Below are 17,628 nucleotides of genomic sequence, written 5' to 3'. Positions count from 1 at the left end.
CCAACACTCCACATAAGATGGTGTGTGTTGGACCTACAAAGAGAAAAGGTAAGTAAAGTCAATTTTACTTTACTATTCTTGGGAACAGTAGTTCACACAAGAAAAGATATTTAGACCTTATGAGGTATCTAAAGGATTTCTCTGTGGCACTGCACTGAAGGTGGTGTGTGTCACCATACAAAAAGTAGATGCCTATGGAGTTTGTGAGACTCCAAAAAATAAAGGAAACACATAATCCAAATCAAGTCAAAACACATGCGAGTTTGCGAAAAAGGGCTTACTCACTCCAGGATTAAAATCAAAAAGTCCTAAAGTCCAGCAAAAGAGCTGGGGGTCACTAAGGTTGAAGGGGAATTAGCACAGACATGAGAACTCTCCCTAACAGTCACTAATACCTGTAAAAGGGTCTCCTTAGCCATGTCAGAAGTGCTCCCTGACATGTAGAGTAAGAAAATGAATGCCCTGGGGAAAAAAGTGGCAACATCAGCAGCTTACCAGATGCAAATCGCTAATAATACAGTTCTCATAATAGAGCACATAGAAGATTTTGTTAATGGTGTTCGTGAGCCCCTAAGATTAGAAATGCTCAAAACACTATCAGAAGGCAAACAAACTGCCAACACTGTTATCAAGAATACACTTGTTGCTGCAGAAACTGCTTGAAGAATTGTTGCCGAAGGTACTCCAATTAAAATACACGAGTGGCTAAGGAGTTCTGGTTTTAGACTGGAAACTCAGGCCACACTACATAACAAGCCGGTACAAGACAGCGTCTTATTCCGTAAAGCAGCAGATGGTGTTCTAGAAACTACAAATAAAGCACTAAAAGCTGAAAACATTACGCCAAATTAAATCTAAGGCAGTCCAGCAATACCTCAGGTGCAGTGTCCAGTACTTGGTTTACCAACCAAGGCCTACAGTCAACGTCCCAGTCCTCTTTTTTCCTAGACAATTCAGAAGGGGGCATAGCAGGGGTAGAGACCAAGCTACTTAAGGTTCAGCCACACCCATTAAACAATGATTCCCTGTTCTAGGTCCCCTCCCATGTCACCCCGGTGGGGGGGTGTAAAGGACCGGAGGAGGGTGTCTGTACTTCCGCTCTCTATATGGTAACCACCTTGGCAGTAATAGTCCGAAGGGGTATAGCCTCAGGGTACCTGGTGGCATGATAGACCAAGACCAGGATGAACCGATGTCCACCTGACGTGGGAGGGTCAAGGGGACCGACGATGTCGATGCCCACCCTCTTAAACGGTGTGCCAAACACTGGCAGTGGCTGCAGTGGGGCAATGACACTGCCTCTAGTCTTGCCAAACAACTGACAAGTTGGGCAGGTTCTGCAGTGGGACTCCACTTCTAGTCCCATCCGAGGCCAGTAGAAATGGGCAGAGAGCCTCTGCTTAGTCTTCTTGGTACCAAGATGACTAGCTAAGGGCACCTCATGCGCCAACTGCAGTAGGAAGGGCCTGTTTTTATTTTTTTTTATTTTACTTGTTACAATTTACAAAAACATTTTACAAGAAAAGAAAAAGAATATAGTACAATTCTCAACTCCAGCTATCCCATCACTTCATCTATCGAATGACATCAATAGAAGGGCCTGTAAACCTGGGGTACCACCAACCTCTTGAGGGCACCAGGTTCAGGCTTAGTGGGCTCACTAACAAGGAGCTCACCCTCTCAATAGATCAGGAATGTCCTAGGCACTTCTCCTTGTGCCTGGGACAGGGTCTGTTTCCTCAGACCCTCGAGAGAGTGGCACTCTCTCTGTCCCTTACAGAAGTCTGCCTGGGAGGGTCCCCCTTCAGCTAACAAGCATTGAAGGTCGGGATGATCCTCTCGGTTGAGAGCCTCTCCCACAGGAAAGTCTTCTGGCTCTTCTCCCATAGGAGTTGAGATGGGATTCACCACTGGACCCAGCCCGTCCGGAGCATGGATCCCAATGGGTGCTGTCGGAACAGCAGGAAGAGTAGGGGCTCCCTCCACAGAGATGACCTTCTTACTCTTCTGTTTCCTTCGTGTCTTGGGTTTCCCCATCGGCGTGGGTGCTGGGCTCGCAGCCGGACCCTGTGTGACCTGCGATCGTGTGACCGCCACAGCAGCCATGGGTAGACCATCCGTGATCATCCCCAAATCGACCAAATCGTTTCCCAACAAATGTTCGCAGGCAGGTTGTCCTGAACCAGGACCGGAAGCTTCGCTGTCTTGTCTCCAATCGTAAGGTTGACTAAGGCTACAGGTGATAATTTGGGAGGCCCACCAGCTAACCTGGTGGTTCTCAGAGGAGCACCTACATAGTCCTCTGGCTTGAGCAGGGTCCTGTCCACCAGTGTCATGCTTGCCTCAGTGTCTCTCAAACCAGTCGAAGGCTGGCCATTCAAGAGGACATTTCTCAAAAACCTATGAGTGTTCTGTGGGATAGTTGCCAGTACTTCTGCGTATTGGTCCCAGGCCCCAAGGGACACTAAGGAAATCTCTACGGGAGCACCAAAGGTGATTCCAGTAGAGGAGGGGAGGACAGTGGCTTCCACCTCAGGTACGGAGTAGGGATAGGTCAGGCTGGCAGCCTGGACTCCAAGTGCCTTACCCTTACACTCGGGGTCACCCCTTCGGTGATCCAGAGCCCCACAATCCCAACAAGTGCTGGGAGTGCGGGGTACGGTACTGGAACCACTGGGACCCTGCTTGGCAGCAGGTGGACCACTACTCTTACTCCCATCCCCAACAGACTTATCCCCACTAGGTTTTTGGGTCTTAGGAGAGGAAGGTTTTGGTTTACCCGACTGTGATTGCTTCTGGGATTCCTCAGCTTTCTGAGAGGTCCCCTTTTCTTTATTTGTGTCCTTCCCACTGGAGTCCTTAGGGGACACCCGGTGGGAGACCCACTTGTCAGCCAATCTAGCCAGCTTAAAGGGATCCAAAATGTTCTGGTCAGCAACATACTGACACAGCTCTGGTGAACAGGCTTCAGAAAAATGCTCAAAAAACAAAAGGTGAGACAATTCAACAAATGTTTTCACTTTGTAACCATCAATCCACCCCATCATGTTCATGTGCGCAGCACTCACCCAGTCAACCCAAGACACATTCTCTCTTTTCTTAAATCCCTGAACATTTTAAGGTATTGTGTAGGTGTCTTGCCAAACTTGGCAATCAAGGCAGACTTTCTGCACTCATACTGACCCCTTTCTTCCACACTCAATTTCAGAATACAGTCATATCCAGTCTGAGGCACTCTGCTTAACAAACACTTAGCCCAATCTCTCTTTTCAACATTATGAATTGCACAAGCCATTTCAAATGCTTCAATCCATTGGAGGATATCAGAACCCTCCACAAACACACCAACCAAATCTTTCATAAACTTGGTGGCTGGGGACCTGACACTCTCAATTGGTTTCGCTGAAGTCTTTGCTCGAGCTTTCTCTAACTGGATTTGCTGACATTGTGTCCTTGTCTTTGAGTTCAAGATCCCTATTCTTGAGTTCTTCTTGCTGTGCCAGCTCCTCTTTTTCTTACGCTCAGCATTCATTTTCAACTTGCCGTATTCAAAGGCCAATTTCATCCTTAATAACTCAAGCTCCAAAGAATTGGTGGGGTTTGGAAAAGAGGCAGCAGGAATGGTGGCATTCCCAGAAACATATTCAGCAAAAACCCCAGGGGCAGAGTCCTCATTGGTCCCCCCCCCCCCCTTCAAGAGTTTCACAATCAGTCTGGTAGTCCACCAGGGCAGCTATCAGCTCAGCCCTAGACTTATCCACAAAGTCCAACTCCCTGGCTTCACAGGCACTCTGGAGAGTCTCTAAGCTCATCCGAGTCAATTTACCATTTGCAATAGCTTCCATTGCTTGTAATGCAGTTATCTTGTACACAACTAAACTTTAATTTAACAAAGTGCAGAAATGTTGTAAGTGGCACGGTTATACACTGATTCTTAAAACCATAAGCATCCCACCGCTGCCACCAGTGTAAAGGACCAGAGGGGGGTATCTGTACTTCCGCTCTCTATATGGTAGAGGAGAGGCACAGAGGACCCCAGCCAAGATTCTCTATTATTGGTACGTGGTCGAGCAATCAAGGCCTAGCTTCTCAGGAGGTGATGCAGGCTGGTTCTTAAGTACAATGTAGGCCCCAAGCCCCCACAAAGGAATGTCCACACACTGTATTAGTTAAAACAGTCTTTATATAATTAATATTCAAGGTTATGTACAGTATCACAATAACTCACTTTGTGATCAGAAAATTAATAATGGAAATATATACAGTTCTAAAGTGGTACCACAATTATTATCAGATCTCATTAAAATGCATCAACTATACTGTCAAAATGCCACACAGATCAATAAAGAGGAAACCAGCAGTAGAGAGGGGAAGGAAAGCAAGAAGGTTGAACAATTGGCAGAATACTGGCCTTTACCAACTAGGCACAATTCTGTGTGGAGATGCCCCACCCCACCTGGGCAACCTGTAAGATAAAGATATAGCACAAGCCCACTTCATATATTGTTCTAGGACTCTTATTTCTGTCTACAATAGTTCTACACCCCCAATGTACCTGGAATTGTAGCATTCGTCGATGGGAAATCGACAGCCCTTCTTGAGTGCCCTCTCTTTAAGGCAGGAGTCACGGGTCATCGAATATCCGACGGAGAACAGGGTGAAGTGGTAGCTTCGTTCCTAGCGGTGCTCGTCGACAACGGAGCGTTGGCGTCCTGCAAGGAAGAGGCATGCGGGGCAACTCGGTGACAATAGTTCTGAACCGCAAAGAGATGATGCAGAACTGTGGCCCAGCAAGGGCATTGAGTCGTCAGGGTCTCTGTGGTCTTTAGGTGGTGGGAAACTCACCAGCAGATGCTCCTCGGCACATCGACGGTCGGGCCGTCTCCAGCGGGATAAAGCGGGCGGCGATGCATACGAGAGCGTCCTTGGATCAAATGAAGTTCTTATGCAAATGGGAGCACGGCTGTTCCAGTCGGTAACGGTGGTCGTCGACAGTGGCGGACAATAGTCTGGGTGCTTCTCCTTGGGATTACGCAGCAGTCCCTCTCTCGGGTCGGCAGCCTGTCGAAGGACTGTCTACCAGAGAGCTGTGGCAAAGATCAGCTGGTGCACGATGGTCCCTCATAGCTCGAGAAGAGGGTGCCTTACCAGGTCCTCTCTGGGTCAGTCCTTGGAGGCACAGCAGCTTTCAGATTGTGAAGGAGAGCAACAGGAAACAGCAATTCTTCTCGTCCAGCAGGGCTTCAAGGTCAACCTTCAGTTACTCCAGTTACTTGTCGAAGTGGACTTCAGCTTCTGAACACAAATTCTAGCAGTGAAAGGCCCCCAGATATACTAGTTGGTCTCCCATTCATTCTGCTGGGTCACACTCAGGCAGCCAATCCGTCAGAGCGGCATTCATGCAGGCAGGCAGCCAATCAGGTGCATAGGGCATTCAGGCCTTTCACTCCTCTCCAGACACTCGCAACAAGTTATGTGTATTGGGACAAGTACCCAGCCATTCACCACTCCACACTGCATTCATACCAGTTTCGGGCAGGGCAGTCTCAGTCATTGTGTCAAACACCAGATACTAGACACCCACAACACAGAATGTGTATTCGTCATACACTCTATTCACCCAGGTCCCACCCACAGGGCGTACCCACAACATACAGTCACTGGGAAGGCTCCAGCCAGTCTGGCCTGCACTTCACAACAACTTCCACCCAACAGCCGGTCAGGATGAAGGGACAGAGTCAGGGCTTCCCAGGACTTTGGGAAAACAGGGTAACGGGCAATAGAAAGCAAGAGGCCACGGGGCCATCTTGTTTCCTATCAGGAATTAACTGATCCCAATGGCAGGGCCTGGGTATCCCAAAATGGAGGATACTCGGAGCACCTGTCAAATTCAGCATGAAGCTGCCACCAGCCCATACTCAGCGTTGTGGGCCACCCACAGGTGCCCGAAAACATACACTAGGGGCACAGGGTTGTACCCCGACCCATGGGTTCCATAAGGGTATCCCATGGGTCTGTACACCAAACCAAAAGAGGGAGCTGCACCGCCAGGAGTCCCACATGAACTCATGTGCGGAAAACACGACAGAACACATGATAAAAAGCAGTAAAGGACAAGGATAGGGAGCCCCTGTCCCTCCGATGCATTTCCAGCATAACAGGGGGTCATATAACATCATTCACCCACATATGGGAGAAGACAACATCAGCTAAGTGGGCAACACACAGGAGAATACTGTTAGAACATCAACAGATTCTAGAAGCTGAATTACAGACACTACTGGAAAAGGGAGCCATAGAACTTGTCCCAGGATCAGAGGTAAACTAGTCTGCGTAGTTCTTTGTTCCAAAGAAAGACCAAACAAAATACCCAGTGCTTGACCTAAAACCAGCAAACACTTATGTCAAACCACAAAAATCCCGAATTACAATGTTGCAAAATGCTACCCCGATACTCATGATGGGAGACTCCATGGACATATTAAATATGAAAGATGCATATTTTTATATTTCAGTGCTGCTGGCACATCAAACAATATCCATGGTTCAAAATATGTCTTGTGCATTACCAATTCAAGGTGCTTCCCTTTGGGATTGCATCAGCCCCTCATGTATTCACAAAGGTGCTAGCAGCGCACCTACCAGGGAAGGTATGCCAGTATACTCTTATCTGGATGAATGGCGAGCAACAGGAGAAAACCTTGTATTTGGCAAAAAAATATGCAGATAACAATCTTCTGCATCAATTGGGTTTTTCAATCAACAAGAAGAAAATTAAATCTAGTTCCCAGCCAGCTAAAATAGTTCCTGGGAGCTGTCATTTGCACAGAAGACAAATTAGTCTTTCCCTCCAATAAGAGGGTCCAAAACATACTACAACAAATTCCTTGTTGTACAGCTGGTCAGCAGATAACCGTTAAAAAGGCATTGTGCCTACTCAGCATGATGGCAACATGCATCTTCATTGTGCCACATGCTAGGTTACATATGTGTCCAGTGCAAGAGTGGTTAGCGAAACAGTGGTCGCAAGCAAAAGACAGTTGCGACGATCTAGTGGAGGTTTCGCAAGTGGTGGTCTTAGCACTAAAGTGGTGGACAAAAGAAAACTTGTTACCGGGAAAACTGTTTGTCAACCTGCCAACACCTCACAATCACAAGAGACACATCACTCGGGATAGGGAGCCCACTGTCTTCCCCATAAAGCGCAGGGAATATGATCTCAACCACTTCAAAGAAACACAGCAATGTTCTGGAATTTCTAAAAGTTTACAAATTACTACAAGTATTCCAACGTCACTTAATGGGGAAAAATGTGCTAATTATCACAGACCGCACAGACTGATGCTTTACATCAACAAACAGGGCAGGGCTGACTCCCTCAAGTCTTTCCACACTGGCACAGAAGATTTGGAAATGGAGCCTCTGTAGAGGCATAAATCTACAGGTATAACATGTTCCAAGGCAACTCAACTGCCTAGCAGACGCACTAAGAAACATTAATCCACACTCCAAACACGAGTGGGAGCTACACTCTGACATACTAAAGACATTTTTACACATTCAGGGAAACCAAATATAGATCTCTTTGCCACAAAAGAACACATAAAATGCCTAAATTACTCATCCATGTTCCCACAGAATGGATCCAAGGAGAATGCGCTGTCGATCAGTTGGTCAGGGATATTTGCATACGCTTTTCCTCCAAAGCCACTCGAACAGAGTAATTCACAAAATGGACCAAGAGCAGTTGGAAATGTTTCTAATAGCTCTAATGTGGGCACATCAAACATGGTATTCCCACCTCCTAGAAATGTCAATATGCCAACTCTTGAAACTAACATGCCCGTACAACATATCATAGAATCAGGGGTTGATCCTACGTCCTCATCCTCCGAGAACCAATTTAGCGGTTTGGCTCCTGACGTCCTAGAGTTTGGACATCTGAATTTACCAGCTAGATGCATGAAAATAATAAAAGAAACACATAAGCCTAACAATAGACACTGCTACTTTAACAAATGAAAAAGATTTGTAGTGTGGTGCAAAAAGTCAAATGTCAATCCATTTGGTTGCTCACGGTCACATTTAGTACACTACTGTTCTTGTTGGATTCAGGTCTAGTTTTTATTTCATTAAAAGTACATTTAGTCGCACTGTCTGCATATACAACATTGCAGAGCAACGTTTCATGGTAGAAAGTCCCAGGCGTTAAAGTCTTCATGGAAGGTGTAAAATGGCTTTATCTTCCAAATGCTATCCCGCCCCGGGTTGTTGGAGCCAATGCATAAAGCAAGCCTCAATGATCTCACTTACAAAGTCACTTTCCTTACAGCCATTATGCCTATTATGCCTATTTTTGCACCTACTATGCATTATCTGTGACAGAACCTTTTGTCACAATACATAAAAACAAAGGGGTCTTAAGAACACATCCTTGCTTCTCACCAAAATACATTTCTAAGTTCCATATTAACCAATCCATTGGATCGCCAGCTATTTTTCAAAATCCACAAACCTCCGGGGCAGAACACTCCATACACTAGATGTTCGAAGGGAAGTCATGTACTACCTTAACAAAACAAAAACAGTCAGGAAAACGAACCAGTTCTTTGTGTGTCTATCCACCGGAGGAGGAGGGAATCCTGTCTTAAAGACTACCATTGCTAAATTGATTGTAACGTGCATGCAAGTCTTACACTTTGTCAAATAAGACGCTACCATTTATGCCTAAAACACACTACACATAGCACAGGTGCAACTTTAGCATTCATTGCAAACATACCACTAGAGGCTATCTGTAAATCAGCTACATGGCATTCAGTGCATACTTTAAGACCTTGTTACTGTGTTGCAACACAAATCAGAAATGAGGCACAGGTGGGACAGGCAGTGGTAAAATATGTATTTGTGTCTGTTCCTTCTATCAACCCACCACCTTCATCTGGTACTGCTTACTAGTCTATGTAAAGCATGTGATTCTGAGCAGATCCACAAGCCTCAGAAGACAAACTTTACATATATTACATTGCAACAGCCTCTTTCTAAATCCTCCTGTCTCTACTCTTCGACCTTTACAACTTATCCAGATTAGAACTGCGAGACTTGTCCTTGGCCTCAAGCCCAGGGATCATATCTCTCCAGCTCTGAATTCTCTTCACTGGCTCCCCGTTGGCTGCAAGGATCAACTTCAAGACCCTCTGCATCATCCACAAGGCTTTCTGGAACCTGGGACTGCTCTACTTCCAAACTTTCTCTTCCAAAACACCTTCTTTCTCAAGCGTTCTACTCATCCACCTCCAAATCTCTGAGGGTCAGACGTTTCTCCAAGCAGAGAGTTGGGGGCAGATCTATCTCCTCGGCTGGTGCCTCCCTCTGGAACAGCCTCCCTGCCTCTCAAACTTGAGCAGAACCACCTCCGGAAGCAACTCAAGACCTTGCTTTTTGCTTCTGCTTTCTCTCTTCTTCTCCCCTGCTGATGCACCTGACTGCTCCACGCACTGGTCATCGTCTGACCTCAGGCCCAGGCTCCTGCATGTCCAGTTGCCCTTGCACTGCCTCCAGGCTCCCCAGCACTTAAGAGTCTGTATCTGCAACCCTAGAGTCCCTTCTCTCTGCACTTATGAGCCATTCACTGGTTGCACTTGCGAGTTAACTGAGCTTCTCTCTTCCCTTCTCCCCTGGCACTTCTCTCCTTCCCTCTTTCCCGCTCTTGTGTGATCTGAATGACACAAGGCCTATTAAGATCGTTATTTTGTCCTCCCTTTGTTTCTCCCTCCTTGTTTTGTGGCGCCTAGAAACACTTGTTTACAGGTGCGTTATAAATGCAACATCATCTCGTATCAAACCTGCAATCATGTTTCTGATGCTTGTATCTGCTTATATTCACATGCGCTCACCCGTCCTCCCCTCTTTGGGAGTAGATAGACAAAAGATTTTTTGTGTGGGTTTTTCAAAACAATTCTTCAAATTTTACTATAAACCTCATGTCAAAGAATAACAATCTGAGGACCTTGACGCATGAGGGTTCATGGGTACAGTACACGTCACAGTAGGGATAGTATTAAGACCCCGCCGACATCCCTTTTTGAAATCGAAAACGAACAACGTAATACTCAGTGCCAACCACTAAATGTCAGCCTATGCAAAGCATTTGACTAAGCAGATATAACCATCAGAAAGATGATTACAGGTATGTAATGGCATGATATATTTTCCAATTGCACAGCTAAAAAAGCCCAATGGACTGCACTCCGCTCCCTCCCAAATGCATTTTTAAGATCTGAAAAAGTTGGGAAATTCAAGCCCGTTTAGGCGAAAACCATTCAGTTAGAATACTTTATTCCAATCAGGCAGAACATTTTAACCGCAGTGGTATAATGAGATTCAGAGCCGACTCACTGCTTGATCACATACACAATGTGTTAAAAGAAAGCACTCATTATATTTTAGAACATATCTATGGTTCTGGCCTCACTGTTGATCCTTCCATTCTCATGCTTTTTGGTTCTTTGGTCTGTTGTCAAGGCCATAGACACCGCATGCAATAAAATCGCCTATCTTAAAATGGATAGGCTGACTGCAAAAATGCAATGTTGGTGAATGCGAGAAAGGAAAGATAACTACCCCTTATAAAGACGAAATGCCAGCTGTGTCTCGTCCAATGACATTAACACAGAATCTAATGCAAATGAAGTATTTTGATATTCGTAATCCCACACATTGAAATAAAGTGCTAATGCATAATAATTCATTCCAAATATAAAAAAAACACAATTCTTAAACATGTTGATAAATGTCAATTATGCTTAATCCCATGGAAATACAATATTACACTTTCTAATATTTGCATGCTGGATTAAAGTGCTAGTGCTTATTAGATCAAAATGTTGCTAGACATGTACACTTTTCTCAAACGGTCTGATATTGTGAATCAGGCATGCCCGGGGCTAAATACCCATACAGTCAACTCAAACACAATCAAGTCCTATAATAAGTACCACTAGAAGGGGCACCTATATAATTAATGGCTCCAATACCTAGAGAGTACAATATTCCCAGAAGTACATACAATGTTAATGTTATCAAAATACATTGTTGAAATGCAAACACTCGTCAAGCACGATAAAGTGCAAGTGCAATACAGTACAATGCCAATGGCAAAAATCTTAATCAGCAGCAATGGAAGGTAACATAAAATGCTAATGCATCAAAGATATAATAAAGTGCAAGTGCAATACAGTACAGTGCCAATGGCAAAAATCTTAATCAGCAGCAATGGAAGGTAACATAAAATGCTAATGCATCAAAGATATAGTAAAGTGCAAGTGCAATTTAAATACCAGATATTTCAATGATGTGCCATACCAATGACAAAGAAATATTGATCCACAGCAATAGGAAATTGCGGATATTGACTGATATCTCTAAAATAAATGTGTATGCAAACCAATCGATCCACTACCATAAAGCAAATATGCGCGTGGCTATGTCTCAATACTTCACAACCCATGAGTAAGGCTCAAATGAACAAAACTCAATGCATGTTTTGTTCAATTACAATTTCTAATATTCACCCTATAGAAGAGAGAGATGTTCACATACAACCTCTGAAACAGATAATGTATAACCACATAATCAACCATATATATATACTTCCCTGTTCGGTCTGCGGACTGGCATCTGATTGGCCAGAAAAAAGTGCAGACTTTTGCGTGGTCCGCAGACATCGGGACGCGGCCGCTGATGATGGTGAGAAAACGTGAACTGCATCAGTTTTCCCGAAACGCCTGCCATCCTGGATTTGCAGACTTTTTTTGGGTTCCGCAGACAGCGCAGGGAAAAGATTACAACAAAAAAAGCAGCATGGCACTTGTCAAACTCAACAAACAATCTCTGGTGATGTGTGGGGGATGAGGATTGGATTGGATATGGCAATAAGAAGCCAAAAAATGGTTGTTTCATTCCCCAAAAGTCTGCGAACACTCCAGATGTCCTGAGGCAGTCCTGTGGTATTCGCGGATACTTCAGATGTCCTAGGTCATGGCATAAGGTCATGATGCGGACAATCCGACTACTGGCCATGACCGCTAGGGACGAACAATTGTGTTAAAGTGGCTATGTCTACCTGGGACTGGCTATGTGGTAAAGTTATTCGAAGGTAGGATAGGTTTGAAAGGGAAAAAAAGTGCTCGTGGTAATACGTTGATATGGTTTTGCAGGCTGCCATGGCAAGGGAAGAGGGGCTGTGTATGGAGCCCCGCCTTCTCTTTCAATGTTGGCTGTCTTGGAAAAGGATTTTCCTTCCTTCTTACAGCGGGACTCCAGCGGTGTCCCGCTATAGGAAGAATAATCTATGTTTTAGCACCCTGGGTTCCCGCTTTGGGCTGCAATGGACGATAATGGTCCGTAGCCCTCCTTATCTATTTATTTATAACGCACCAAAGCCCGCAGACATCAGGCTGTGTGGTTACAGTATTGGTTGAGGAAGATGAGGTGGAGGAAGACAGCTTACTACTTGCTGAGAAAGGAACAACCTTTCTGAGAGCATTGTAGTCATTAGATTGGTGTGGTGGTGCATGGAGGTGGTCCCGTAGGAGTACTTTCCAGATAGTCTGTGACTGAGTACAAAATTGCACTCAGTGCATTTCACTTTGGTAGCTTTAGCCTTTGGTACGCTCCCAACAGTAGCAAAGAACTGGTACACCCATGATTCGATCTTGGTGCTAGAAGTAGGCACTTCCTCTACCTCATCTTCTTGGTCCTCTTCATTGTCTTTGAAAGTACTGCGCTTTTTTTGTTGTGAAGGTCCTCCAGCTGGTGGTGGCTCTTGCGGAGGAGGGATGGCAATAACTGATGCCATTTTTAAGATCAATATCGGTTTTGATAAAATTCTTCCAAGTATGTACAAGTATGTACTGTGATCTAGATTGGTAATGGATAATGAGTATGAAAAGGTGTAGGTGGTGCGCAAGGGACATTTTGAAGTTGAAAGTTCCTAGATCAGTAGAAAATGCAGTTCCAAACTGTTTTCGAAGCACAGATCCGATCACAAAGTGCAGACTCCTTTGTGAACACGTCACCATGCCACACGCAAGTGTATGGACAGGTGGCACTGTCCAGAAGGTCTGCGATTAAGTCAGATGTTCCCGGACATCTACGGATGCAAAATTATTTCAAAAAGTTGCAAAAAGTGTATAGCTGTGTTAAAAATGATGCTACAAGGTTGGAAATGGCAGAGTTTTAAGGTGAAACTTTGTAAATTGGACAAAAATATTGCTTATTGGCTAAGTATGATATTAGTAAGTTGTAGGAAAATAGCATGCACTGGTAAAAACACATGAAATTCACTGAACAAACTTTGTTAAAGGGACGTTATGGTTAAGTTGCACTAATAAAAACCTATGAAAATCAATGGAAAAACATTGTTATAGGGACATTATGGTTATAGGTAAAACTGAAAAACCTCATAAATTCGCCAGTTATGGTAAGCTAATGTGATGTCATCTTTGATGTCCTGGGTGTTAGTCTTAGCAGTGCACGGTGGTGGTCCGAGTTATGGTTGCTTAGCTTACCATAACTGGCGAATTTCTGAGGTTTTTCGGTTTTACCTATAACCATAACGTCCCTATAACAATGTTTTTCCATTGAATATCCTAGGTTTTTATCAGTGCAACTTACCATAACGTCCCCTTAACTAAGTTTTTTCATTGAATATATATAAATATATATATATTCAGTGAAAAAACTTAGTTAAAGGGACGTTATGGTTCAAAGTAAAACCGAAAAACCCCTGAAATTCGGCAGTTATGGTAAGATAAGCAACCATAACTCGAGCCACCGTGCACTGCTAACACTAACACCCAGGACATCACTGATGACATCACAGGGATTCTTATAATTCTGACCAAAAACTGTCAAGGATATATATCATGAGCTAATTAGTGCATTAAGCAATGCATTGATATAAATTGCATTCTATTATGAAGTTCTATCCAGTATAGTAAGCTACTCATGCAGAAACATAGGCAGTGTGTGCAACATACATGATGAAGGTGCAATATTCATAATCTTGCCATGTTGAATAGTGAAAAGATAACTGCTTTCTTATTAGAGTTTTGCGTACTGTGAAGGTACCGTAATTAGCACCAAGGTCCCTTTGCGGGTGGGAACCCGCAAAGGGACCTTGTAATCAGGCGCTAAGGGATTACCGGTACCCTTACGGGTACCGGTATTCCCTTAGCGCCAGGGTCATAATGAGGCCCCTTGACTGTTACTGAGCAAAACCATGTGCCTAGATATGTCAGTAAAGGAAAAAAAGGGGGAGCCAGACATGTGATGTCATCTGTGATGTCATCTTTGATGTCCTGGGTGTTAGTGTTAGCAGTGCACGGTGGCGCGAGTTATGGTTGTTTATCTTACCATAACTGCCGAATTTCAGGGGTTTTTCGGTTTTACTTTGAACCATAACGTCCCTTTAACTAAGTTTTTTCACTGAATTTCATAGGTTTTTAGTAGCACAACTTAACCATAATATCCCTGACTTCATATACATGTAACATAGAACATACTAACCCCCTCGTAGTGATTTTCATGTCCGCGGACTACCGCCATATCCGCGGACATATCGAAAATCTGAGCGTGGTGAATGTAAATTTAAATAGTGTGCCCCATTTCCCCTTTGAAGTTGGCTCTGAAAGAGCGTTTTTTTTGGGTTTTTTTTACAGATGCTTGACAGACACCTGTTATTTTGTATTTTTGTTCTTGTTTTTTTTCTTACTTTACTCCTAAAATCTTCACATAACCTTCTCCAAAGCAACCCTTACATTCCAAAATAGAAAGGCATTTCCCGTAAAAGATAAAGAGATGCCATCTTCTTTAAAATTAACAGCATTACTGGCATCAATATTCTCATTATTACAGAAGAACATACCAGCTCTAAGCATGAAGGCACACATGCCTCGGTTGATGACACACCTAGCAATGTTTTGCTGAGGACAAAAAAACTGAACTATTGTCCCATATTGCCCTAGGTAGTAATCCAGAAAAAATTACTTTCGCATTTGGAAGGATCTTCATTACGGCTTGAACCAAGCGTTCCAAATCAGCCAACAAAGTAGGGGCACTGACGTTGCCCAATTGGAAAGCACCATAGTGCAAAACTACCACATGCGGACTGTTCATCGTGGCCATATCCTCACAAACTTGTACAATTCCCTGTACATTGCAATCAGGCACAGTGCTCCACACCACCTCCACTCCTTTCACATCAAAGTTCTTTGCAACATGCCTGCATTGAGCGTACTGTTGTAAACCATGCACAAACATATCTCCAAGCACCAACACCCTGACTTTCTCTACTTCTGCCATCTTCACCACACACAGTCTCTTTCAACACAAATCCACAACCTCGACATCTGATTGGCTGATCCGTACAGTCTTCTTTCCATGTTGGATTTCCTGGAAAAACCCGGATGTAGCACGCCCTGTCTACGAACAGCCGCGGTGTCCGCGGACGGCGTCCACTTTACTCTCTGTGCCATTCCCTCATTGCATACAGCTAAGCAATCACACAATACGAATAACGTCCTCAGAACACCCCCATTTTGTGAATTTTTGAACATTTCAGGACAATTATCATTTCATTATTCAACATATTAACATTACAAATATTATACTTTCATCTTGTACTCTGCACACAATGCCATGTTTCTCCATTAGTAGCTCAGTATACTAGAAAGAATCCCATAATACAATGCCATTTATATCAATGCATCTTTCAAAGCACTAATAACGGTATGATATTTATTGCAATATCCTTGACACTTTTTTGCAACATTATAATAAAAATCCCTAGTTCACAAATTCCATGAAAAGTACATACACATGTGATGTCATCAGTGATTTCATCAATGACATTTGCGATGTCATCTTTGATGTGTTAGTCTTCGGGTGTTAGTCTTAGCAGTGCACGGTGGTGGCGCGAGTTATTTTTCATAGTTTACCATAACTTGCGATTTTCAGAGGTCTTTCGGCTGTACTTAGAACCATAACGTCCCTTAAACAAACTTTTTTTAATATCACGCAAACAATATACAAACATGGCGTGCAAAAACCAACTTCTCACAGATGGCTTTACACAGAATGTTGCAAAGTAAGAATTTATGCTCGTTCACAGTGAAGGTCAGCTGCTTCCATTTTTTTCTCGGGCCCCGGAGAGGCTCACAAAGCGGACTATAAGGTTGTATTGTGTTTTGACCTTGACAGACATAGATTGTGATGAAAGACTTCTCTTGAAGGAGTGTTGCTAAAACGTAAGAGAAGATAAGGATGACATTTCTGAAACTAAACCACTTTTATATATTATATCACTATGCGAAAGATCGTTCGCACACGCAGAGTCGTATTTTGGGACTGCACTACTCGTAGACAATGGAAATTGCAATTGTACTGTAAGTAACCCTTTAGATTATTTTATACCAAATATAATTACAATAGCGTAGCATTAAAGACCGCTCAAGTTGAACTTTTTCGTTCAAAGTGGCATAATGTTTTCTACCGCGCACTATCACCGCCAAATTGATCCCCTGTCATTTAGAGGGCTCTGAAAAAGGCAGACGACACAGGGTGGGTTAATAAAAATAATTTAACCAGTCTATAGGCGGTCAAGCGCTCTACTCGCTGTGCCACTTCACTGTAGGCTGTCAAGTGGCACAGCGAGTACAACGCTCGCTTTGACATCCGTGCACAGCTTGCTAACGCAAGTTCGAATCCCGGCAAGGCCAAACTCAGCCTTTCATCCTTCCATGGTCGATAAATGAGCACCACACACCGTGGGTAATAATAAGCACCGCTTAGATACCTCAAGGTTTTTAGCGCTATATGAATGGGAAAATTTTATTATTTTATTATTAACATACTCCATATCTTCAATAGCAAATAGTTTCATGCCCTAATAAATAAAATGATGATTTTTACTGAAGATCGGCGGGGGAGACTAATTTTTGTTTTATAAAACAGGTATGTCGCCCCATTTTGCCTATGTCACGATTTACAGACTCCTGCGGATGGGGTCTTCAACTGCCAGGTGCAGGTCCAAATACGCAACTTCATGACCCTCACCATTTTATGGGACAATCGCCAAGGACCAATATGCCCTTACGCAGTACTAGCAGCTACAAACAACATACCAACCAATAGGGTGGTCTAATGGCTCGTTGTTGGAGCAACCTTCCGATTATCAGAGCGACCATTTACTGCTTTTATCATAAACCAACAGCCTATCTACTGAAAAGGAACAACGCGTGGCTCAAAATAAACTTTTGCTGATCGACAGCAGAGACAATAGCAAATCGCTGAATATTCACTAAACATTTCATGTGAAATAAATGTACTTTACCAAATGTACAATCCTGCTGTTTACTTTTAAACCACAGTTTCATATTCCGAATTGTGGCGCACTGAGTTGTAAGCTGATCTAACACCCTCTGTACCGCAAAGTAACATTGCGTGCCTCAACATGAACTTTTGCGGATCGACAACAAAGACAAATGCAAATTGCTGAATATTCTCTAAACATTTGATGTCAAATAAATGTACTTTACAAAATTTACAATCTTGCTGTTTGCTTTT

Source organism: Ambystoma mexicanum, chromosome 11, assembly GCF_040938575.1.
Source record: "Ambystoma mexicanum isolate Mex_15411 chromosome 11, UKY_AmexF1_1, whole genome shotgun sequence".
NCBI lineage: Eukaryota > Metazoa > Chordata > Amphibia > Caudata > Ambystomatidae > Ambystoma > Ambystoma mexicanum.
This window is presented reverse-complemented; position numbering follows the sequence as displayed.